At 37.7% G+C, this 27,302-nt stretch overlaps 1 protein-coding gene across 11 annotated transcripts in view; it reads right to left on the bottom strand.

Annotated features, from left to right (window-relative positions):
* DLGAP2 (DLG associated protein 2) overlaps window positions 1-27,302 on the bottom strand; it is a 402,991-nt gene that overhangs the window by 112,022 nt on the left and 263,667 nt on the right. The window lies entirely within an intron of this gene.

The following is a 27,302-nucleotide window of genomic DNA, read 5'->3' as shown; positions in this document are numbered from 1 at the left end:
GGCCAGAAATTCAAATGGCTTTACAGTATGGTTTTTTCCTGTGGTATGATGTGGTTCTCTGCTTTTCTCTTCTATTTTATTTTTTAATATTTTCATCTGCCCTTTCATAACTTAGAGAATTCATTAGTCATATTAAATTGTGCCCAAGAGAGATAATTTGTTTCGCTTTCCAAACACAAACATATTTTTCTTATATATTACGCTAATAAATATTGAAGAATCCCTAGGTTACTAGCAAGACTAATAAAACCAACAACCCTCCCCACCCCTTGAAGAGCAGGACTAAGGAATCTCTGATCTCTTGCTTTCATTCACCCTGTCCACTTTTTTACAGCATAGTTTCAAACAGCAGGACTATGACACCAGGCATCAGCTATCAGAGGGAGTAGCCAGGTGCACAGCCCAATAAATCGGGGACAAGGAGATGGCTGCATCCCTCACATACTGTCTTGGAAAAAGAATAAAATAAAGTATATTGAAGGGGACCACTGAAGCTGTCAGGGATCATATTGGTCTTGGCACACTAACTCCTGCATCCCAGCTGTTGGTAGATGCAAATTATCCACAAAACACGGGTTGCCTTAGCTTTATTGTGGTGATCACCCTGAAAGGCATTGGTTCCCCACAGAAGCCTTGTCTGAGCCAACCAGGGACATTTTGCTTCTTGGAAGTCTTTCAGAGGTACCTTATCCCTTTTACCCCAAAGATCTGCAAGTTCTTCTTCCCTGTCCCACTTCAAGCAATAAATGGAAAAATGTGTTAGATAATGCTGTGCAGTCTTAAAGCAGAGTCACTTTTCAGTCATTCTAGAATTTAAATGACTAATTAAGTTAAATAACTCTACCTCTCCATAACAAAATTATCAAGTGACTGCAAGCAAAAAAAAGAGTAAGTCAGTGACGAGACATCGTGTTCAGACATGGCTCTCCATGACATGCTTCAAAGAGTCTAAGAAATTTCTAAAAGCCCTTTCTTCCTGGATTTTTCACAGCTGAATGACTGTGTTAAGCCCCTAATTGAGCTATTTACCTTTTATTGCTTTTCAGGATCTCTGAGAGGAATTTCAATTATTCTATATTAAAAAGTAAGAATATTAAAAATATATTATCTTATTATTGTGAATCATGATCCTTATTCTATGAACCCAAGTCTTCTGGATACCCCAGAAAAACCTTTAGTTTTCAACATATTTCAAATTCACTTTGAGGAAAAGCATTTATTTAAGACTCTCCTTAAAAATGACTGAGATCTCTAATATTAACTATGTTTAAAAGAACATAGATTTTGTAACCTTTCCACTTTCGGGTTAAAACTAGATATGCTCACATTATATTTTACTTTATTTTTTGGTAAAAACCACAACCAGATATACAACAATTATTACTAGTGGGTCATGGTATTCTGATTTTACCAATTTGTTTTATGGGGTAAAAGGTCTGAGCAGTGTCCCCGTCTTTCAAATTTCAATAAATAAGATATTTTAACATTACAGAACAACTGCACTTGTTACACTGATCTACCATGGAAGGAGATATTTAGCATGAAAACCCTTTGACTGCAATGGGATGTGAGGGCAAAGCCAGCAATTCCACTGAAAACTGAAATTGGCTTTAGTTGCTGCAGTCTTGAAACCCCCCCAATAAGGCCTTTTGACATTAGATGATGAAGTTCTATATAACTGGAAACATGATGCCTATGGGTTTCATTCCCACACAAGTCAATTTGTGAGGATCTCAGTGACGATTTCTGTGAACACTTAAATGCTGGGGTGGTATGATTGACAGCTGGTAGGGTTTCTTATTTAGCAAATACGATTATTTAATATATAATATGTAGCTTCCTTTTGGTGATTTAAGCAGATATGAAATGCAGTACCTATTAAATGAGCCATTTTTCTCTCTCAAAAATAGCAATAACCACAACAAGGTTTCTTCCTAGAAAGAATCATGGGTCTGGAGCAGCCGTAGCAGACAAAGAGTGATGGATCAGGATGCCTCATTTCTTTGCCCTGTTTTCATCATCCCGTGGATGGTGCTGAAGTTATGCTGAGATTCATCCCTCAGATTTAATGCATTTTCCAGTGATTGGTCATTAGTTCCTCTCCCTTCCCCGTCCCATGCAATCGCAACGCAAGACTTGCTCTCTCATCTGCTTCCTTTCATCTTTCTCATCTTTCCCTTTTCTCATATCCTTTTTTTTTTCCATCTCCTTCATAGATCTGCTTTATTTTTTCTTCTTTTTCCTTTTAACCCTCCTTCACCAGTCTTTCCTTTCTCTTTTTTCCTCCTCTTCTTCCAGCCTATTGAGGTGCAAGTAACATATCACAGGTTGAAGCTCACCTGAGGATTTCGTGCATGCATGTCTACTCCCAACTAGGTGCTCTACTGAATTATTTAAACCACAAGGTCTTTAAGAAGGAATGCAAATAATTGGAAAGACCAAATAAACTTTTCCCCCTTCCCACAACAACTTTCAACTAAAAATTATAAAAGCACACATTAGAAATATCTTAAAATTAATGAAATTATTAAGGGAAAATCTAAAGTGAAAGAAACATTTATATTTTCAAATTAATTCCATGCAGTTTTGGCCTTTTTCACAAGTTAAAAGAGATCTGAAGCAGCACATGTTCAAGCTAGAAAAATGAAACTTCTAAAAATGTAAAAATAGGATGCTTCAACACTTAAAAATCTCTTTTTTCCCCTTCATTTTTTCTTTAAGAAGGAATTTGCTTTGAACTGACCCATAAACAGTTTCAAGAAGGTTGTGCTTTACAAAGAAAAGGTTTCTGCCAACTACCTCACCACTGGAGAGCTTTCTTACTAATGCATTTGTTTAGCACTCTGCATAGTGGGTGCAACCCTCTTCGGGTTCTCTCTGGTTGCTCTAGAAACTGTGTAATATATAGCAGATATTTCTGTGATTGCTTAGGATACACAGCCTCAGTGACTCATTACATTTTAAAACCAATTACAATGGGGCTGAGGTGGACCTTTCTGTTTGTTGGTTGCGACATTCAACTACAACCTGTGCAGTTGCTGGGCTATTTGGATTTTCCCTCTGATGCAAGCAGAAATGAAGTTGAGGGAGAATCATTCTGTGTGTGGCCAGTGAAACTGGAAAGCAAAATTATAAGCTGTGTATTGTGGGGTGGACAGGATCAATATTTAGGACGCTGCAAAAGGTGTACAGATGTTTGGCCAGTTCCTAATCCTCAAATTTGCTAGACTGATCTCCCCAAAAGAGATTAAATTTTCATTTCATTTCTCAAGGATAGGCTTTTCACTGAAGTATCTGGGACCCTGTGCACCCTCGTCTTCTACTGTTAATGGGGAGAAGTGGTCAGCTCTAGACTGATCACTGTCCAGCCCATGTGTCCAGGGACTAAGGGAAGTGTTGGGTTGTCGGGCTCTTCACCTCAGATCCTCAATGAGGGCCTAAAGCAAAATGACATTAAGCCAGACTGTCAAGATTACTTAAAAAGGAACTGAGAAACTGAATACAAATATTTGCTCTCAGCAAAGATGTTATTTGTTCAGGTCACCTTGCTAGCTGCAGTTATATTTGTAGCTGCTACACTGGGAGGGGAACAACCTAAATTCTTCCACGCTTAAGTGATCCTTCTTGAGCCACAAAGTAAAATACTTTCCAGACCTTGTTCACTACAAGAATTTCTCATTGAGGTTTGTATGTGGGCAAATACCCACGCAGAGCCCAGGTCACTGACATTATGCACATGGACTCTTTCTTCTCCTGTATCTGCAACACACTAAAGGTGCTCTGGACAGATGTTGGCCCAGGCTTTTCCTGCCCTGGGAACAATCCATGATCGGGAATACATCCAGCTTGTTGTTTGGAAGAACGCACACAGCTGAAAGAATCAAGAAAAAAAGGGTTTAATAATATTAGCTTAGATGCTTGATCAGATTTAGATGGTTTAATATGTTTAAGCATATCTACTCTGCTGGTATAACTATCCATCCACCTGGGGGTAAGAGTACCTGGAATTAGATCATATCTGCCAACAGTATAATGGTGTAAATAAGTTCAGTTACCAAGGCTCAGCTGACACAGGGTGACTTACTAAACTTCTGCAACGCAGTGGTGTGGCAGGGCCTTCATTTTGATCTGGCAATCACAGACACAAAATATATAGGAAACTAACATACCATTTAATTTACAGTTACATTTGTGCAGTTTCAGTACCTTGAAAACAGTATCTTTCAATTGTAATCCATTTTTTTCACCATCTGACTCTAGTAACTGTTTAGGACGTCCATAAACATTTTCTGGGATGTTATATATAGTCGCGTTATTTCAGCCATGGCTGCATTTTCAGCAGGAGGAGAAAGGCTTGTGTAAGGGTCTTCAAAGCTCTCATTACAAATGGAAAACAAATGATTACTGTTGGTGCCATTTTGCTTCTCCACATCTTTGTTTATTCAAGCCCATAAATAGGGTCATAAATAGGGTCACCAGAAAGTCCAGAAGCTGCAAATGGAATATTGAGATTTTAATTTCTGATGCAATGTTCAAATCAAGCCCAGACTGGTAGTGACAAACTCCTTGGCTGAAAATGAATTAGCAAATTCTGTCAATTCCCACGGGAGAGGTGTCCATCAAGACAAAACTTTCATCTCTCCTTTGTTGTCTCAGAATGAAAGGGCAAAGGGAATAAAATAACCTGTCAACTTCTCACCCCATCAGAGTTAAGTCATGTCAGCGAGACAGTACTGGGAATCTTTCCTCCACATGCCCATTATTCACCCATGCAACTGGATATAGTTTCTAGGCTGTCATTCTGGTATCTCTTAAGAACATTTGCGAGTGTTTCAGAATGCAAAGCTGGTTTTGTTCTATAGAAATCCATGAATAAGGCCTCCACAATTTTAGCAATTTGGTCTCTCAGTAATGGGATTTAAAATGAATTTAAATCAGTGCTTAATTTCTGCTCTTTCAGGACAATGGCAGTGATTAGTAGTAATGTTTGACTTCCACTTCCATTTTTTTAATGCAGCTGTAATGCCGTCTGCATTTGGCTGCTGCTTTAATGATTACTAATGACTTTATTTTGAAAGTAATATAACTTTTTGTATTCATTCTTCGGCCTCTGAGCAAAAGCTAATTTGACTTGAATTATGCAGTCTGTTCATAAAAGACCTTCCATTGGTTAAATTTTATTTGGAGTCAGTCCAAAGGAAAATGGCAAAGGCACTGAATTCACACCATGCATTTACAGGTGGCAGGAAGAAAATGACTGTGTGAAAAGGGCAGCTAAAACCAAATAAGCAAAAAGACGCCATCCTGACAGGCAGCATATATCAGTTTCCAGTACTGAAAGCATTTAATGGGTTAAAGTTGACTGCTACACCCTCAGTTCTTACATGTGGAATCATCTCCCGTCACATCAGTGCAGATAATCACCTACGGTAGCACTGATGGCTATGCTCTGTACTGTACTCATTACTGCAGTCTCTTATTCAAAATGCAACATGTAAGCATACCTTATTTATGCATCCCATCCTTTTGGATTTCCTGAGGAGTGTTTTCATTACTTACTCCTTGATGGATAAGTACATTTGTGGGGAAGAGCGTTGTTGTTGGGGTTTTCGTTGGTATTGTCTTTCCTTCTCTTTTTTTTTTTCATTTTTTTCCTATTCTTAGAAAATATAAACTCATTGAGACCTAAATTTATTTGCAGGAATGTCTCTGCTTTGATGAAGGTTTCCTCTTCCAGTCAAAGAGAAATGTAAATCTGCTTTGGAATAACTTGCTAATTTTGACAATGATTCAGCATAGGAGAAGCAGGTGTCAGCTGTTACTTTATCTGGGTCAGATTTGGGGTTAGAAACCAAGTCCCTCACTTTGATCAAGCATTCAAAGTATCTTGATGTTCTGGCCTTGATCTTGTCTAGTTTGGGGGGTTTTTTGGAGCTATTTAAATTCATTTAAATGGTTAAACATTTGTTAAGACAGAGGGAGGCTGATTCACCATGCCAAAAGTAAAATAACGTCAAGTAGAATAAAAAAAGCAGAAAAACGTGTTTGAGTTTCTCATATTGCCACTAGTCGTCATACACCTCTTAACCCATCCAGTAAAAAACCAAAAATACAAAAAGGAAAAAGCAAACAGAAAAGTTTCAGTTTCTGCTGGGTCTGTCTGGGATGAAGCTTGCTTTCTTCATGTCAGCCCACATAGAGGAGGAGGAGGAAGGAGGGATGTTTGTGGTTATGGCATTTGTCTTCCCAAGTCATCACTATGGGTGCTGAGTCCCTTCTTTCCAGTGAGTGGCTACACACTTGCCTTATGATGGGAAATAGCGGATGAATTCCTCTGTTTTCTTTGGTGCCATGTACACCTGTTACTTCCTTTATTAACTGTCATTATCTTGGTCCATAAGTCTTCTCATGTTCCTTCTATTTTCTCTCTGTCCCGTAGGAGAGGGAGTGAGCAAGCAGCTCTGTGGTGTTTTGGCTGATGGCTGGGATCAGGCCACCACCTAGTTTTGTCGCAGTTGTGAAAAACTGCAATCCTTACAAGTCCTGTGATATTGAAAAAGTGTTTTCCGTTCAAATGTTCAATCCACAAAATAAGACCTGTTTGAATATCCTCCACACTTACTTTGAAATTACCATCATTTGCATCACCCAAATGGTGGACTCAACGGACAGTTGGACTTGATGATCTTACAGCCTTAACAATTCCACAAAAGTTCATTCCACAAAAGGGAGGGAGAAGGATTTTTTTCTCCACAGAACTTCACGTAAAGTTTTCTGATTTATGGATAAAAAGGGAATTATCAGTGACTAAAACTTGACACCTTTGAAAGAAATAGAACACGACATATTTTCGTGTAATGCTTTCACTGGTACAAAAAGATGCAATGTTATGCTCAAATCCCCCCTCCACTGTTGCAGGATTCAAATTGTGAACAATTTCCATTGCATTTCTGTAGGCCTTGCTTGACATGACTAGAAGCTGTAAGCTGTAATGTTTATGCTTATAGACTGTGTGAAAATATGCAATGTTTATACTTGTTAGCTGTGTGTCTAATTATAAGGTTTGAGAACATAGTATGTTTAGAGCAAGAAAGCCTTGAGAAAGTATAGATAGGAGTGCACCTGCAGATTTCAGGAAGTCCCTAATTAGGAAGGCCTCTACATTCCAAGTATGACTTCAGATCGCGTGGACAGAACATCAGGTCCAATGAACTGGAGACATGAGGCGCGTGCACAGACTGAGCTATCCAATCACCTTGTTGTAAGCATGTGCCCAAAACAAACTAAACTGTATAAAAGTTGACTTAATTAAATAATAAATTGAACATATGGCTGACCACATTGGCCTGTATGCCTTATGTTTATGCCCCTCCATCAATACTCCACCACCCTGAATTTTACTACATCATCGAGATAGTGAAGGCAGGGCCTCCTATGCTCTCTCCAGTATTTTTCCATCTCCCTCATGCTGATGCGTGCTTACATCCATCTTCAGCCGTCTGTTCTCACACACATACACACACTTGCTCGAGATCATATGCCTTTCTATTAAGAATTATTACAGCACATGTAACTTTAATCTGGTTAGAAATCACCAGTTGCTAAGCAATAGCAACTTAGGCTTCAGCCACCAAGAATACCAAGAATCCTGGTTAAACCTTCACTGAAGCCTGAACAAAGGCAGCTTTGTTGCCATCAGTACTGGAGCTAATTACATCAACCAATCTGCTGAACTAATTAATGGAAATCACACTTGATGGCAGGATACATACGTCCATGGATAATGTTATCCATGACAGCATGACAGGGCTTGCTTCACTATTCATTGAGTTATGCTACTGGTGTTGTGCACACATGAAACCAGCCCTGGGTAGACCCAGGATGTTCTAAAATATTTACAGTTGTTTTCATTTGTTTGGACTCTCTGTTGGCAACATCTCTCTTCTCAAAATTCCAATTAAAAGTTGTAAATAACAAGAAAAACTTCATTAAAGAACTCCCAGACACAGAGCTAATACCATATCTATAAATCGTTGCTCAATCTGTGTGTTGTATTAATTTCTCCCCTTATTTGCTCATTTTGAGACTACAGATTATAAATACTAGTCACATAAGTTTACAGCACCTCTATATGTATGCATTGATCAGGGTATGGTTTCCTGGTTCTACAATGCTAGATTTCATGTATAAGTAATGAAAGAAGTATTTAATACTGAACTTACTCTACTGGTTGCTGCTAGTAATTTGATAGCATCAGTATTTCTAATACTTAGTAGAAGAATTGTTATTATTGAAAACAGTTCATGAAGTAAGTGCACAATCTGGGACAGCAAGGCTGTCAAATGAAAGTTAGGACACCTTGATGTAGCCTAGAAATGCTGCAGTCATAGAATTTTTCACCCTAGGGTTTTTTTTTGTTTGTTTTTGTTTTTGTTTTTTTTTGTGTGGTTTTTTTTTTTTTTGTTGTTGTTGTTTTTTAATAAAAACTAATGGCTCCAAGGATGAGAAATGGCATTAGAAAAGTTAATAAAACCAATAAAGAAACAAACATTTGGGTGCCATAACTAGGACGATACATGCCTGGGTGATGACTCATGTAACTGGCGAGTAAATATTGTGACAATGTACACATAAGAACTTCTGGAAATGAACTCACTAACCTACTATTAATATTAAATAAATGGACATGCTAATGCAGTGGCAATTTAGGACTGCACTGTCTATATATATATTGAATCCAAAAGCCATCATTAATTGGCATATATATTTATTTCCATTTACAAGAATCAGATTTTCCCTGGAGATTCATCTAAAACTAAACAGAACATGTGAAAGTAAGAATAAAAGTAATTTCAATGTTTTGGTCTGTAATTTATTAAAAGTGCCATAAATTTTTTTTATTCTGTGGTTTTTATTATGTCATGTGTTGTAAACTCTGTGGAAGAGTAGCTGTGAAACTTCTACAAGCAGCCACTGATGCTTCCTTTGGTTGTTTCTACTCTTCTTGCCTTTCTTCTTTCCATTTGACCATAATTAGGAGGAACATGATACATCTATACAAAGGAAAACATCAGGCTGAAAAATATAACTTCCTTACATCATGATTCATCAGATTATCAGACATAAATTTTACAGATATAGTGGTAGAAACCTACTGCCTTCTTGCCAAGTGCAAACTCAAAAAATCTCTACCCAGCATACTAAGCAGGAGCATCACGTTTAAAACAGATTACTAGAATCCTTCCCGTCTGAAATGTTTAAGACGTTCCACTGTAGGTTATATATGACACTGTTACTGTCTCTCTGATCTTAAGAGTCTTTCTCACAACTACCAAATTTTTTTCTGTCCTTCCCACTACTAGTCCAAACATTTTTAGCCAACAATATATTTCTCCTATTGTTGGTAATTCACATTAATAAATTCTATATTTTGCTCAATCTTCTCTATTTTCCATGGACATGAAGGAAAAAAAGGGGGGGTAACCTCTCAGAAGATATTTGGAAGGATCTTTCATCATCCTGATTACATGTCCAGACTACTTTCATTGTTGGGGACCCCTGGTGGCCTAGTGGTTAGCATGCAGGACTCTCACTGCTGCGACCACGGGTTCGAATCCCAAGTCCCCCGGGCAGATGGTAGCTCGTTAGCCCTGTGAGGCCATCCATCTATGAGAAGGTCACTCTAAAACAAACCTACGTCCTGAGGACCTCACTGCCATTGTCCAAGCTTGCTTGGCCCCGGCAGATGAACCTTAGGATTAAAGGGTGGGCTCAGTTCAGCGCAGGCTGTGTCTCACCTAAAAAATCCATTGCGCAGGCTGGAAAGGTAAAAGACCTTTCCCCAAATCTTCGTTCGCGAAGACTGGCCATTATTATTACTTTCATTGCTGAGATTTCACTTCATGTACCACTTAGCTTCCTTCTTAGATTTTTTAAAAATATCTATTGTTTTTCTTATGGCTCCAGATTATTCTTGGTGGTTTCTATATGAAGATAATTTTTTTTCAGTATGTGCCCATATCTCACCTCTACATTAAAGAACAGGCTCTATAATAGCCTTGTGTGTCTAAAGCTTGGCTTTTGTTAGTCTTTCAAAGCTATCAATTGTCTGCTGAGAAAAGCAACAGGTATTCTGACTTTGTACTTATGCTGTGCCTTAATTAATTGTCTTATTAAATTGTAAGTAATTAACATTCCCTGACATTTAAACATATGAGCATATGAGGTAAAAGACAGTTCATAAGCAGATGAAAAAGAAACAGTTCATACCAAAAAAGCACTTTCAAAAAGCCAAGTCTTCATGGCAAAACTAAAAGGAATCTTTTTAACACCAGTGCTGATCAGAAAATAGGCAGCATTTTCTGGCTCCTGTTCCCTAGAGTCAAGGCGTTTTAGGAAGATATTTTGATCTCAACAAAGCTTCACCAGAATTCAGCAACAAATTCATCTTCTCTTGGGTCCTTTCCTCTGTTCTTTAGGAGTGCGGCTGCAGCCCAGAGATGGAGCAAAGCAGGGTTTGCAGCTCTGAGACAGGCTTGGAACAGGAAATACCCAATCTGGTAGAATTTTTCTAGCTGAAAAATTTAAAATTTGGAGGGTTTTATATTGAACTAGAATTAAAAAGAATTACAATATCCCTCATGAAGTGAACTGTAATTCACTGTAATGTAGATTTTACTTCTGTAAAAAATGTATTGTGTCAGAAAAAGAAAAACAACTACACATTCTGAAAAAAAACAACGGAGTTTGTCAGAAAGGAAATGGAAAAGTGTATTCATAGAAAAAGAAGGTGGAGAATAATGCTGAATACAAGTAAGGATGTCTTTTAAAAGGAACTAGTATAAGTCTAAGAACCAAAGAAGTTTTAACATTTCCTTAGCTATTAACAGAATCTGATGACTGGTAACTCAGTGCTTATGTGAGACATCAGTTTACCTCTTTACTCTAAATAATAATATCACTGTACCACAGAATAATGGGGTGCTGTCTATCTCCTTCACCAGGGTAAAGAACTAAATACAAATGGACACTAAGGTACATGGGACATGAAAGAAGTACATGTAAGTGAACCTAATCTGATCTAAGGGACACAGGGTCTTTCTGTGTTTCATTTTATTTGTCTAGATGGCTACTTAAAGACTAGATATCAACCTTACCTCTTAATTATTAAAAGTCTAACTGAAGACAATTGGAAGGACTTTCCAACTAAAAATCAGTTAAATCTGATAAAAAATCTGAAGGTTAAAAAGTAACTTTTAAAAACTTATAGGGAATTGGGGTTTTTTCCCCATTAGTTTTAAGTTTCAGGTGTCTTTTAGTATCAATATTGTAACTGACATACAAAAAACCCACGTTTGGCCAAAATGAACCTGTCATTTTTTTCAGTTGGCAACAGCTTCTTCTTGCTGAATTAATGTGAATTTTGGTGAGTCTGTGTGGGTTCCAAAGTTTTAACACTTGCTTTTTGTTTTTCTGCTTTCAATCATTGGCAATAAAAATAGAATTTAGTTTACTACATGGTTGGAGTCCTGAGACCTCTGTATTCAGATATGCCAAATGTCTTGCTTTTTTTAGGCAAAGCCAATTTTGTGAGAAAAACAAAACAAGCCTTGAAGCCAGCTTTTCAAAACTTAAACTTTGCTTAAATTGTTTTCCAAGTAACTAAGTCTATGGAAAAATACATTAGTGAGATAATATTCTACATTAGAAATGACTCACAGACAAATAATACATCTTTGCTATTGCTGCTTTCTTAGATCTCAGAGTAGTTTTCAGAATATCCCTTAATCTGAGTCACTTCTTATTGAGGGCCTACTTCTGTTATAACAAAATTTTTACATCCAACTTTCCATCACTGTGCATCAAAATTAAAATCTAAATGAGATTAAATGTGCTTAATTCACAGGTCTTTTTTATTAATTTCTCTTTTTCATTTCTTCATTTTAGTGCTCTCTTTTCCTTACTATTCTAGCATTCTTATTGATAACTCTTCTTCATGATTCATGCAGACTGCACCGTACTAAAAAACCTGGAACTTGTCTTTTGCTTTCTGACAGTCTTTTGACCATCTTCTTCTTTCCTTTTCTGATGATGGCATATTTGCAGTACACACTATCTCCATTCTCTCTCTTCTATTTGGAGAGTGGTATGTTTGTAACAGGGAGATGATTTTCTACATTTGTCTTGTTTTGTGTAAAAAGGACCAGATGCCAGACTTGAGGTATTAGCTCTCTGTGGATAAAAGTAACATGAACAAGTCAAGCTACAAGGCCTTAAAGGAAAAATAAAATAAAAAAAAGGTTAATCATACCCTGTAAGGTATAGAAATATGCAAAGGGAAACCCAAGAGAAGGAGAACATTGCTTTAGTTGCTAGAAAAGAAACTCATGATAAAAGATCTCTTCTTTCAAGAAGAGGTTCTTTCATTCCTAAAACCAAATATGAGTTGATGACAACGACCGAATGCAAAGAAAGGATGCACAGCAGTCAAACACAGCACTGACTGAAAGTCTGAAACGCTTAAAAAACTTGAAGGCTCAAGTTATGTATGGCTGAGCAACTAGAAAACTGCAAAAGATATTTTCCAGGTTTTTTCCCAGCCAGCTCAGGCTGCAGAGAGGTCACCTAAAAGTTTCAGAAAAAAGTTTCAACTTTTATCAGGTAGGAATGAGGGGAAGATTCACACATTTTTTAAAAAGAAAACACCTGTTCACAATTAATCAGACAGTGGAAAAAGCTACATAATTCCCTTTGCAAAGATCTCACTTTCACAGAAATGCATTTGAGAATGCAGAAAAAGCACATCTAGAGTGTGGAAGAATTAATGAAAGGAAAAACAATAAGTAGAAATTGTGAAACATTGCTCTTGCAGGTGAATGTCAATGGAACTAAGGGTCTGAATAGCAATAGGATGCAATTTGCTGAAATAAATGAAGAGTCTGCAGGGCAAGGTTAAGAATAAAGTAGTATTTTTACCTCAGCTATTCTCTGAAGATCTGTGCTGTCTTTTCTGTGCTAGACCATAATGGAAAATTTGACCTTTCAACATCCTTTTCCCTAAATTTCTTGTGATAAATATTTCATTTAATACACAAAACTGAATTCAATATTCTATTCTCAATTTTCAAGAAACAAGGTAATACCACTGGCCATGCTTTCCAGTGCATGTCGAGGCTCTCATGCCCTGGCCTTTCAAATTGAGATGAATTAAAATTCACAACTGCAGTTAAATTTCTGAGGGAAAAAAAAAGAAAAAAGAAAAAGAGAAAAGAATAGTGAAGTGGTAACATCTGGGCAAATGAGGGAAGGCTGTGAATATGGAACATACTGGTTTTGCTGCTGGTTTGATTTGGAACCTTGGGTAAGTGACAGTCTTTCTGACTCAGCTACTCAATCTCTGTAGCATGAAATACAGCTATACTCTTCAGACATCTCATAAGTTTCTATTTCTGAGCTTATTCAGGTCTTCCTTGATAAAGTGGCTGCAATGGGCCCACTGAAAGCAGTGCTGAGATGAAGTGGAATGGAGTGGTATGGAATGTGCAACGCTTATGGAAGGGCTGTGTGTCCGTCCACCTGTTCGCTACTGCTGCTCATTCCCCAGACAGCCCCCACGGCAGCAGCTGCTCCTACACACTGAGACAGTTCATGCCCTTACACCTCCCCTGATCTCTGTTTGCCCCTCTCCAGTTTGCAGTCTCATAAATATAATGATTGCAAATATGAAGGTTATAAAATAAAATACCAAGCAACTGCTAGTTACAAACTGGCTTAATTTTCATGTCCTAGATACTAAAGCATCCATTCTAGGCATCCTAGCATACTGTGACAGCTCATTCAAAATGATTAGGGACAGAAATTCATAATACAGAATTTTATTTCACCAAAATGTTGCAAGTTATAGACCAGAATAGCTAGATGGAGACTCAAACATGCAGAGAGATGATCCCAGTAATGACATTGCAACATAAAGACTAGATTCAGCACAGAGATGCCAAAATCTGTTGGTAGGTGCAACACTTCAGCAACACTTGGAGAAAAAGGTAACATACAAAGCAAACAAAAGAATGAAACAAGGAAAACAACCTACTTTTCTTTTAAATTGAAGTAATTTTAAGAGAAGCTGGTACATAAGTATTAAAAAAACATTGCTATTCATCTAATCCATATTTTACTACAAAAGCTTGGACTAGGCTGTTTGCATAGGACCATTTGAGTTTTATTGTTTTTTTATCTGCTGTCATAATTTAAGTTTGCACTGAAATCGATGATGAGAGAGATTTCCAGCACACTTCAAGCTACCTGTATTATTTCTACAGTAAAAACAGAGAAAAGAAATATGACTTGAGAATGTATTCAAATACAATATCAAAATATACCTGTTACCTCTGAAAGTCAGCAGGCATAGCACTGTAGAATAACAATCTCATATCTTACTGTCCTGTGAGATAGATTTTGGGGGGGGGGGCTGGAAAATGGGCAAACATAAATTTATTGAGTTATCTTGTATTTCCATGTAAAAATCACTCACATTTAGACCATATTTAACATTATTACATATGCTTTTGTTAGTCCTACACTACGCTACCATCCTGCTCAAGGTGATGTCTAAATTCTGTTTCTATGGCACCATTCACCTTCCCATGCCACTTGTTCTGTGTGCATTACTAGAAAATCCTGAGAGATGTTGCGTCATTGTACCAATAAGTGAGTTATCATAAGCTGTGGAAGATAGGTGGAAACAAAGCAATATGAACACCTTTTCTTGATTTTTTGGATTGGTGTTTGTGGATTTTTTTCTTCACCAAACGGTTTTATTTTATTCACAGCACTGTAACACTCTTCCAGTCCAGCTGGATCATGCTTGATGCAAAGGAAACGCCTGCAAGTTATATAGGTGAAGTACTATCCACAAGCTATAAGTACACTAATAAATTGAACAATGCCCAGGAAAACCCCCAGGCTCTGATGTGTAGTCAGACATGGGGATAAATCGTTAGATTGGTCGGCTGAGTGTTTTTTGCCTGAGCCTCTAGCAAAAAAACCAATGTCCTAAAGTGTTGCCAGCAGTGGTGTGGGATCAGAATGCTGCAGGGAGATGAACAGATCTCCGCCATTTCCAATGGATACTTGCTATGCTTGCATCCATGTGCACATGCAAGTTTTGGAGGCTGACACATTTACTAAGAAAAGGTGGGTCAGACCATGCCACATGGTTTCATTGCCCAGTACTATTCCTGGGCTTGTTTCTGCATAGATGTAGATACAATATCTACCCCATGCTGGAATGTTAAGAGTAGCAACAGTTCTTACAGCCACGTCACCATGTTGTATTAAGGCAAAAAAATTCTAAACATCTGGCTATAATTTGTTATTCTTTGGTTAAGAAATGATAGGTGAGATTTAATTCACCCATAATAACTACACACTTAATGTGCCCTAGGCATCTGAGCTGACATATACGTCAAGATTCATTCAATACAGTCAAATGGAATCTGTACTGTGAGCTGAGGCCCCAGTGATGAGATCTTCACTGATTATCATGGGAACTTAGACATCTAGTTTGCCTCTAGACACATATATTTAACATTTTAATCCTGAATTAAGTTTTGTCCGAGACATTTGTGCTTGCCAGCATTACCTAAGGTCATTCTAAACATATTGACAGGAGAAGAACAGAGTAATTTTCTTGATTTCAAAATTGTAAGTGAAGCTAAAGAACTGAATGGTAAATCAAGAAAGTACAGTTTTAATTTGTACATGCAATCTTATTCCTTCTTCTCTGCTCTAGCATCTTGGCTAACTTTAAGGCCAGGCAGCTTTGGGTACATAGGTCAGCTGAGCGGTGTCTCTCATTTAAAACTGGGATTGGAGCATACTCCAGCTCCTATTGATGTACAGGAACAAGAGCTTGGGGAAAGCAAGTCCCTCTAGCATGTAGATGGATGGAACATCCAACAGAGAGCTGTGAAGCACTAAAAATACTTGGTGGATACATTCAATGTGTTACATTCTCTTCTCTCATTTTTCTTGAGGATGGAAACTGGTTTCTATTTTTCATCTCTTTTATCTCAAATTCTTTCCTCGTAATTAGGATGGTAACTTGAATAACACAGAACTCATTTATTGGCAGTGGCCAAAAAGAATTTGGAGTTCTTCCCTTTCCTCTTTCTGAATTTCCACAGTCCTTCCTTCTACCCTATCCACATCTTCTCAAGACTTCTTATTTGGGAAAATTTATTTCTGATGCATCATTTTATTTAATACATGATAATTGCATCATGGGTTTTGTAAACAATCCTAAAACTGAGTAAATTTAGATTGGTTGACTATGTTTCAACTGTTACGGTTAGGAACTACTCTTGCTGGAGGTACCAAAGCCCAAGTTATTCATAGTATACAAGTGCTGTCTTTAAAATACCAAAATGTAATGACTTTCATAATAAATAGTATTTTAATTTCAATGTGTGAGAGCTAGCTACTTATTAATATTAAACTGCTAAAATGATCTTAGCCAGTATTTCTTTGATGACTATCACCTGAAGCATTTAAAAGATTTATATATATGAAGCATGTGTTTCATCAGTAAAACCAGCTGACTTCATATTTTTAACAAAAGCCTAACTTACATCAACTTATTTTTATTTCCTTTGAATAAGAAGTTAATTTATTGCCCAAATGATTTTGTAATTTCTAAAATGATATTATTACAAGTGTCTGACTGTGACTGGGCAAATAGTGGCATACTGACCTATTTGTAATACTTTTCAAATATATTGTAATGTGTGATCTCTACAGGCTATGTAGCAATAAAAATGACAAAAAGAATAAAACATTCCCAGTGTACACTCTTCCAGTTATTTTACCAGTAAATGGGTTGAGGGTTAGCATATTCATAAATGTATATATTTTACGCAATTTAGTGACAGGAGCGCACAATTATGACACTGACAGTTTTCCTCATAATATATTCGCCTTCAGCAATTTATGCTTCCTATAATGAGAAATCTGGCCATTTTATTACATTTGGCACAAAGCACTTAGATAATAGAGACTGGAGAACAACATAAGATAAATTACCATTAATGGCATAGCTTTTTCCCACTACACTTATAAGAACTCAGCTCTGCTACAGCTGTTGCCAAACTATTGCTAAAGAAATGAAGCAGTTCTCTCTCTCTCCTCCCAACTTTCATTTATGAGATTTTCTTTTTTACTTGTCAGCAAAAAAAACTGTTTTGGCTTGTGAAAAACATTACCATGGAGCTAAAGGCAATCTGTACTACATCACATACCGTTTCAAAATTCATCCACCAATTCCTTCTTTTGGTTTTCCTTCTTACATTTTCTTCTCAAATAGAAATATGAGATTGAAAGCTGCAAAGACGGAAAGGGTCTCAGAAACTTTCTGTGTATTAGTCTCCTTTTCTGCAGGCATTAATTCCTATCTGCTTCCTCTCTGTGTGTGACTGTGTATACACTTCTATTACTCTCATGAAGTTCACATATTTGTGCATAATTGACTATGAATTGATTCTGAGAAGAAATACGGTCACATCTTTGTTCTGGCACTAACATAGATGTGAGATACCAGAATTTAAGCAATCATTTTGACAAATAATAGTTCCTATTTCAAACTTAGAGAATTCTCTTTCAGGGTTAGATTTACAAGGGGATCTAGATTCTCAAAGCTGGTCTGACTACATACATATATAAATCCACCTCTCTATCTAAACAGGATCTAATCATATTTCTGCTTAAGTAAGAGTCCAAAGATTTAGATCTCAGATCTGCACTAATATTCCTTCAGGATCTAACATTTTGTCACTAATTTTGTTCATCTCGAACATACTGTACTAGGTAGAGAGTAGAAAATTCCCTCCGGAGACACAAGGTAGGCATTTTTTCACCTATTTAATTTACTCCCTCAAACTCTGTTTCTAATGTTTTGCACTGAGCAGCCCTCTCAAGATATCTCTAAAATGTCCTATCTTAATACTTAAATGCACTAAATATTAGCCATCAATTATTTTTCAGTTAACCAAGAAAAAAATAATGATTATAATAATAGCTCTGTCTAGTATATACCTCTCTTGTCATCACTACATCTCAGATTTCTTGATGGAATAGTTGGTATTTGGTGTCACTATTCATAATTTATGAATTGGGAAACAGTGAAGTCATGTTTTGTTGCCAGAAGTCATGTCACGGGCTACATTAATAACTAGGTCTCCTGAATCCCTGGTTAATGCAGTATTCAGATAAGCTATGAACACAAAAGAACCATTAAAGACAGAAACAATGAGTCGATTTCTCTTCACAGACTAATAAAGAATCTCTAGTTATTTCTCTGTTTCAACAGACAAATCACACAAAAGGATTTACTGTTGCTCTTTTATGCCAAGTGGAAACCTGAGATTTGGAACGCTTTCCATGGAGATGAAAAAGAACCAGAGGAAAACTCAGCTAATGTAATTTGGTGTTCCAAATTCCTTTCACATCCATTCTGAGACACACAGTATTCAGGCTTTTATAGGAAAACCAGAGTAAACAGTTGGGCTCAAGAAGAGTCTGTGTCTCACTTCCACTTCCACCAGACAATTTGGCTCATTCAGTGTCTGAATAGTTATTTATAAGCAGACATGTGTTCACTTGTCCATTCTGCGTGCTTATGTTTGTAAGATATGAAAAGCAATTAGCATGGTGATGAGTCTGAGCTAATAAGGCTCTGGCAAGGGAGGCTGTATTAGCTTAGGGTCAGCATGCTGTTAGACACATTCTAGTAGCTTTTATTTGCCCTGGAGCAGGACAGAACAACCTTGGGTCTATCTAGAAAATAGTGTTTTAGACCCAGAACCAAAACTGGCTCCCTCAAGTTCCCACAAAGTTTCTGATTACATTGCAATCAGCAATAGCTCCTCCAAGCTGGTGTTTCCAGATGTTTTGCTGCTGCAAAACACTAAGCACAGGGTATAAGAGGTGTATTGAGTAAGTCCCACAAAGCTGTAGTCTACAATGGCTGGTCTGCAACCAGTACTTACAAAAGTAGTTAAAAGTGGCTCAAGATGTGTATGTGATTTGCAGAGACATTAGAACAGTATAGACATACAAAGTAAGTCTCATTCTGAGCATTTATTATCTCGATACAGCATCCAAATTTCTACTTCAATGTGTCACTTTGAATTTTGATAAGATGATTAGTCTTAGCTGGATACTTCAAAGAGTAACTGTGCTTTGAAGTGATTTTGAGCTTTTGTACACATCTCTGTAAAACACCCATTACAGTGATTTCCAGGAACCATATGAGGATAACACACATAAACTATGTCTTGAAGTCTCAAATCTACCTTTGGACATAAAAATACAGCCTTTTCTGAAGTCAATGAGTTTCATATGGCCCTCACACTAATAAAAGGAAAAGTTTCCACATCTTGAGCCTGCTATTACACGTATCTCAAAAGCTCCATAAGCTCCACCCTAATGATGTGTTATCTATTTTGTGTTCCCCCAAGAAATTATGTTAGAAAAGCTCTCAAGAATTATGCTGTAGTACAGAGCTGTCACAGCCAGCTTGTAAAATATACAGCCTAAATAAGCCTAAATGGCACAGCTTTCTAAAATGTCTGTATTAAGGATGACATATGTACTTGATTATGTGTACAAAAGTACCATATAGCTATGATCTGAAACAAGGAAGACGCATGTTTGAATAGCCCTCACTGGTAATGGGATGACATTCAAGCACTGTCTTCAGCTGTTTTCTCTGCTTTTCCCAGCAGGCTGCTACTTTACCTGAGTCTGCAGGAGTCCAACAAAGAAGAGGAGACCTTGACTGACTCTAAGTGCAGCAGTTCATCCAGCAGAGAGCATCTCTCGTACAAGGCATGGTAGAAGAGCAACGCTGCTCAATGGTTGCCTATAGAAAATGGGCCATAGAGGAACTGCAGCCTTGAAGGTGTTCCTTTAAATTGGAAAAAAAATGCCCAAGTAGTGCCAGACAATGGCATCAGTAAAATGATATTGCTGACTACTCTCCTCCTGACATCTTTTTTTCCCTTTTGACCTCCCCTTGTCCCAGTGATACACAGACATATTTACACTCAGTTAATAAATTCAATTGACTAAATCCACCAAATTTTGCATATTCAGTAGGAAAAAAAAAGACCTAAAATTGTTTCTGAAAATTAATCAGGATGTCTAGCTAGTCAGCTTCTTCTTCTTCATAAATAATACTTTTTAAATGAAGCTTGGGTCTTAATCTTCATTGGAGCAAAAATCAGAATTCAAAAATTTTCATGAGGAAGTTGACATGTAAACACTGTTATTAAAGAACAGCCAAAAGGCAAATGGTCAGATGTCCTGCTTGGTGTCTATACGCTGCTTGCCTTAATGCAGGGACGTGACTCTACATCTCTCAATAACAGCTGAGTACCCTAAACAGCAGGCTAATGTTATTTTCTCTTTAGTTGGAGCTGTTTCATCTTGTTTAAATAATTAAGTATTCAGTGACCCCTGAAGAGTGTGTTTCTTTAATCCAGTGACTAGGACATTTACTTGGCAAATTGACCTGCTGATCTGATAAGAAAGTATTCTGCAAAGACATCTATAGTCAATTTATTCCTGACTAAAAAGGAGAGAGTTGGGTTTTTTCCTCATCCCTGCATTAATTCTCTCAATGGTCACTTATCTCCTGATTCAGCACTGGTTGATGTTTGTCACAGTGCTGGTAAGTTAGCAATTCTCTAAATAGTACATTTGCAAAGTGTAAGAAAATGCTTGTATAACATGAAATGGGCTTAACATTTTTGATATAACATAAAATGGATTTAAAACAATCATTTCTGAAAATGTTTTTATTTTTAGGTTTGGAAATGGGCTAAGGAAGAGTGCATATATCTATACATTGGTGCAAAATGCGCACTTAATACACTTATGTACACTTGCTTGGTGTACACTTATAAAGTCTGAATATAAAGTTTCCATCTCTTACATAGTATCAAGTACCAAAAAACTAACATTGATGAGTATGTAGAATGCTTTAGCACAGAAACCTATTAGACTCCATATGATGGAGTTGAGGGTCATGAACTTTGTTCTTTGACGCTGCATGAGGCACTACTGTATCTAATTCCACTATGAACTTTATTAAGCAGGAATAGTATCAGAAACACCGTATGAATCACATCTCTGCAGTGAGACAAGAAGTTTTCTAGAGGACTCCCAACCTATTCCTATAGAAATCAGTGCTCTGAATGCAAAGCAAGTCTGGTCCTTCCAGCAGCTTGGTCTTCCAGCCATGCTTGAATGTCTCTGCTCAAAGTGCAAAACTGTAAAAAAGCATAGCCCATGTTTATGCATCTCGACGTCTATCTGTTTCCAACATATTTATCTGGAAATTTGTAAAGCGGATTGTGGCAGGTGTGTAAATACTGTTCCAATTTCCTCCATGGGGTTTGAATATTAGAACACTTGGAACTGGACAAAGCCTTCCCACCTGGCCTTCCATCAGGCAGCACCCGGCCATGTTTTGGGGCCCTTTCTCCAGGACATTTTTAATGAGAGAATATTGTCCTGAGAGGGGACAGTTTAGCCATTTACTATGTCCCATTTTACTTACTAAAAGGGATTCAGTGGAAGAGGCTAAGTACAACTGACAACTTTTGCAGGGCTGGATACAGTTCGGGGACTTGTGTTACTTGTTGCCACAACCTGCTTTGCTGCCTGGCTATTGTGGTTTGTTTTCAAGTGCAGCTCCATACGTGTTTGGGAAGAACTGGTGCAGTGCCCTAATGCTGATGGCTCTGGAAATATCCAGAGGCAGCCTGTCCTTCCTCCTGCCCCGCCTCCTGCCACCAGACCTGCAGTGGGGCAAGGCTGTTACATGAGGTCACTGCAGGGAAGAAGAGTCTGTGTCGTCCCAGCTTTAGTTCTCCCATTTTCTGTCCCCCCTGCCACAGTGAGGAGAAACCAGAACCTACTACAGAACATACTGAAACAAAGTTAAAAATGCAGCCCTAAATGGGCTATACAAAGACGGTGCCTGACAGCCTGGGCAGATTTTATGTGCCTCTCCCTATTATTTTTCCCTGTGCTGGTTGCTGTCTTATTTTCCAATGTGCAGTTGTTCAGGAAGTGGCACAAAGCTCAAGCGATGCAGTGGTTGCCATGGAGAGAAGCTCGAGTTTGCACTTTATTCATTTTATATTTCTGAATGGCAGCCTGCTGCAGTATGTAAAATCTGCATGGCTTGCTAACACACAGGATGCCACAAACCTGGGGCTGTATTTAAGGATAATCTGTATTTGGAAAAGCACAGTAAAAAGTTGAACCTCATTTGCAGCTGATTTTATTTCTTATTTGGGATTGGATTTCCCTGGAGACTTGTGTCGGAAATGTCCACTGAAGTAGAATTAACACTTACCTCAATTACATAACAATTTTTTTCCTGATACAAAGACACTTCATATCAGTGTTCTAAAATATGCAATTTCAATAAGACTTTTGGGAGTAAGTGTAGCATGGTCTTTCATTCTTTTTTATTTATTTATATGGCAACTAGAATCACACAGAACCCTTCCTGCCTCCATGAAAAGGACATAATTTGCAGAGTAACATTTACAATTAATTAGCACTGAAAGATGCTACTGAAATTTATCGTTCAGCATTACAGTAAATCTTGTCATGCTAAAGTGACACAGGAGAAACATAACATTCTTTTTAGACTCACTCCATCTAATGATGCCAAAGCAGTGTGCAATTGCTAATTACAAATCATGTATGGGATAAAGAATCTCTTTGTCCCTCTTTCACCCCCTCCCCCCAAGTTTTGAAGCTTTTACAATAGTCATTGTTTGGAACTAAAAACTACAGGAAGATCCAGTCTGTATTTGTACCACTGTCATTAAAAAAAGTGGATAGAAAGATAAAGTAATTTTTAAAAAATTTATGGACTGTGAGTGAGCTGAGGATGTGGACATGGGAGGCAAGCCTTGACTGCCTCGATATTATAATTTTTACCTTATATATAGAAAATGAGTATAACTTTTCTATATCTATTCCTTCATAAAAATAAGTTAACTTATTTACAGAAACACAGTACAGTGGGTGTAATTAGAGATCTTAAAACTCTGCTTGTGTCATTTTTCAGATTCAAGGACTGTGTGCATTCCCTGCTGCCTGGGGAAACAGACATGCAAACCAGTCATAGAAACTCTGCAGGATGAGCACTATGTCTTTATTCTTATTTCCCGTCCCCCATCCCCCATTATATACTGCCAAGTTCCTTTGACAGTGCTATCTTTTAATTGGTTTGGCAGGTATTATACAGTTAGTCATATGCATGGATGATTAATTAAGCCAGTTCATATATGTATTTAAAGTCACATCTAAGGAGCTATATTAAATTTTGTCCTCCTCTATGAGATGAAATAGAGGGATAATCAAAGGATAAAATAGTAGGAAAAGATCCTTAGTTATAAAGGGATGGAAATGAATAGATTGGTTCTGATTGGTGACTCTGTACTATGAGAGTTATTTAATGTCCACACACTTGAACTGAATTACGGAACTAATTTCCAAGTAATACCTTTCATTAGCAGAATGTATGCATTTTCTTTATGTCAAAGAAGTAATATCAAGCCTTCATCCTTACCTAAGAAGGTCATGTGGCCTGTTGTCCTTGCATGGGAGAGCAGGGCAATAATTCAACACTAGAAGAGTTAACATTGAACTTTCCATAGATTTGCATAGGAGTCTTACAGGACTGGAGTAAGCATATATCAGAGAAAAGCCCCTGAATGACTTAGTCAACAAAAGGGTAGTTGTAATCATATTGGAGACTGCAAATGGAAAGAAACCCACTTAATGCATACGAATGATTGATTATAGTGTGTGCCACTTGGTATGACCTAGATTATAGAAATTAGATACAAGATTCAGGAAACCTTAACTATGGACATCAGTAAAATCAGCTGCTAAGAGAGGTCAGGAAATTATCCAGCATCTTCTGCTTTTCACTGGTAGCTTCTTTGTTGGTGAGAAAATTCACCTTCTGGTAACATGGTAAGATTTTTGAAACATTACTGCTGGAAAACTAGGCTTCTGAATCCTTCCTGAGCTCTATTACCCTCTAAAAATCACAGGTCAGGCAGCTGATTTCTGTTCGAATTTCCACAAGAGCTTGATCTTTCAGCGACACTCATGGTAACACACACTGACAGCATGGGGTGCAGCACAAAGACCTCTCATGCCACAGGTGGGAATCCTAACCCTCAGCAGCTGGGAGCTGCATCACATGCTCTTCCTATTCTCACTCTGAATCCCCCAACACATATCGTTCCTTGATCGCCTCCCTCTCTGGAGGTAGGCACAGAGAGCTGGAAGGTGATACCCACTGAGCGTGGAACAGAGCTGGTGGATCTCCTGCCAGGGGCTGCCACTAGAGAGCCTATCCTTACCTCTAGTGGCATGCAGGATATTGACGGTAAAAACCACCACCCCATGAAACAGCTCTTGCTTCAGTTTTCATTGTTTACTTTAACCTTTCAGAAGCAGAGCCTAACACTTGATTTCTCTCTGCTATGCTTACAGAGCCCAGCAGCGTGCAACCAGCTGCAAAACACAGTGAACTGGTTGAAATTGCAAACAGGAGATTTCCACGCTTTCTCTGTACAAGTTGCTATAGCAGGTGACATGTCAGCTTAAAAAAATCATCAGTATACTTGAACAGATCTATTTTTAAGTTGATTTTTCCCCCCCTTTATCCCTAGTACCAGAGTTGCATCCACCTGGACCTTCAGAAATAGATTGTCTTGATGAAGCTTGTGCTGTTACAGACCAGCAACTTGAAAAGGGTTAAATACACTAACCACTCCAGTCAAGAAATGAACAGGAGTGAAAAATGGAACTCCTTAGAGACCAATCTGTCCTCTGGGCAAAACATTCATATAGTTCATTAAGAAAAACAGAGTATGCTTCTTAGAGGATGACAGACAGAACAAAAATCCCGAATACCAATATTTATTTGCCAAACTAACCTAAGTGAGTTCTTTGAAAGGGTGACCAAGTTGATAGAAAGGTGATGAAAGCAATCTATCTGGATTTCACCCAGGCATTTGATAAGCTGTCACATCAGAAACTAGTGAGGAAATGATAAGCCAGGAACAAGTGATATATTGACATTGATTAAAAGCTGTCTGTCATCCCAAACCAGAAACTGTTAAGTAATTAACTAGTTAAAAGGTGGAGAGGTAGAGGTCTTGACACTGGCATGTCTCAACATCTGGGTTCATCCTGAGATTCTTTTACTATATTTTACAAATGATTTCTTAGTATTTATTTCAAAGGAATAAAATAAATAGCTGAAGGAGGAGGACTTGTAACTTTTATGATTGCTACTGCAATGCAGAAAAGTATCTAGATTCCACATATGTATATATTTTCTTTATGGATTTTTATTTAATAGCCTTATTCTTCCTTACAAAGACATAAGAAAAAGTCGGCAAAAAATAAAAAATAGATTATTGAAATTTATTTTTATGACTTGAGATCTGGACTGTGCTGTACATGATGCACAAAACACTCAGGAGGACAAACTGTAAATTCTCTTTCATGGGAATAAATGGAAAACCCACATACTGGGGTTTTGTATGGGGAAAACCCACGTACACACAAATAGATTTGTTTCCTGGTCCCTGCTCAAAGGCGTCCTAAACTGAAGCCCAAGTAGTGGGGAACCTCTGGCATTTCTGGAGAACCAGCTGAAATTCGAAGTGTAACATGAATGCAAATAACAAAAATTCAGGAAAAACTTGGGATTTGTTCCAACTTGAAACAGAAAGAAATTAAGTGAAGAAGCATGAGACTGTTGAGAGTCTAACAAGAGGACATGATTCTACAAAATCTTTCACTTTTCTCTCTTTGTATATGATTCTCCATTTAATTCTGTGCAATTGCAACTTTTCAGTTTTAAGAGATATTCATAATTCAGGATCAGATCCTGTATGACCTGTCAGGTTTTTAATAACATATCTTCAATTTACATACAGACTTCAAGTAAAATGGGAAATATAAAAAGATTAAAGTGTTCACGACAGTTTAAAGCAAAGAAGTGCACTTGCCTAAAACAAACATATTCACTTTTTCCTATCTTATTATTAATAATACATGTATAAAGCATATTAAGAACTACAAAACACAAACATGTCACACTTCTTTCTCTACTGCAGTGTTCAAAGTAACTGATAGCTCATGAATAACAGTTTCAAAAGCTGTGTGAGGATATACTTCCCAATACTTCAGCAATACAAAGAACTTTAATCTCAAGCTGATAGGTTTACAGAGGTATTATTTAAACATGAAAGTCTAATCAATATCCTAGAAGAGCCATGTACAACGTACTTTTTAATATACCTTTGTGCAACTGAAAAGACATTGGACCTGAAAGTTATATATTTCATGTTTGTGATACTGAAATTTTCAAATTGAGCCTAGCTCAATATACAGAAGTCATTAGATTATGAAAAATCTGATTATTTTCCCCCGCCTTTTTCACCCGCAGAATACAAAATGGTTCTCTACCAGAGTCATATGGAGGTACTGCAATCTAAACATATTATCAGCTGTGACAGAAATGCTATTTCTGTTGAATAACAAAGGAATGCTGTGACAACTCTGTCAACTTTTGGCAGGTAATGGTACTGATTCTATTCCTTGGGTTTTTTGCACTACTGTGGTTCAGTGTGCCTTTTCTGACTGGCAGCAGGGCGGAAGGAGAGAGGCAGCTCTGTCTCGTGGCCATGTATGTAGTGGGTTGGCTTTTGGATTTTTTAGGCCTTCCTTAGCAACGGGGGTCAGAAATCTAAGGAAGTATTCCATATCATCCTTTAGCATAACACAACATATAAATAAGGCGGAGATAAGAGTGCTCGCTCTCTTCCCTCTTCCGGTGGCTGAAGGCGACAGGTCTCTCCGCAGGCGGTCTTTGCTTGTATAGGCCAGGGCCTGCCTGCTCAGAACTGCTGTTATCTCTGGTCCCTCCGGGAGGCGTGGGGAGTTGGTTGGTGCTCCGCTCAGTTCTGCTGTCTCGTTCAGGGAAGTACTTAATTCGTTTTTTGTATTTATTCGCTAGCTTTCTATTAACGAGTGTATTTGGAGGATATTTGTTTTTAGGGTTTTTTTATCCCTGTTTCCCCCCCCCTTTTCCTTTTTTTCCCCCCAGGAGCTCCCTATTGTGTGTACAATATATTCAAATTGTATATATAATTGTAAATATATGTGAATATATATTTTTTATATAATTCCAT

Source organism: Neopelma chrysocephalum, unplaced genomic scaffold (genome assembly GCF_003984885.1).
Source record: "Neopelma chrysocephalum unplaced genomic scaffold, ASM398488v2 Primary Assembly neopelma1_80b, whole genome shotgun sequence".
In the NCBI taxonomy this organism is placed as follows: domain Eukaryota; kingdom Metazoa; phylum Chordata; class Aves; order Passeriformes; family Pipridae; genus Neopelma; species Neopelma chrysocephalum.
Note: the sequence above shows the minus strand (reverse complement) of the source record. Positions and strands in the feature narration are given on the sequence as shown.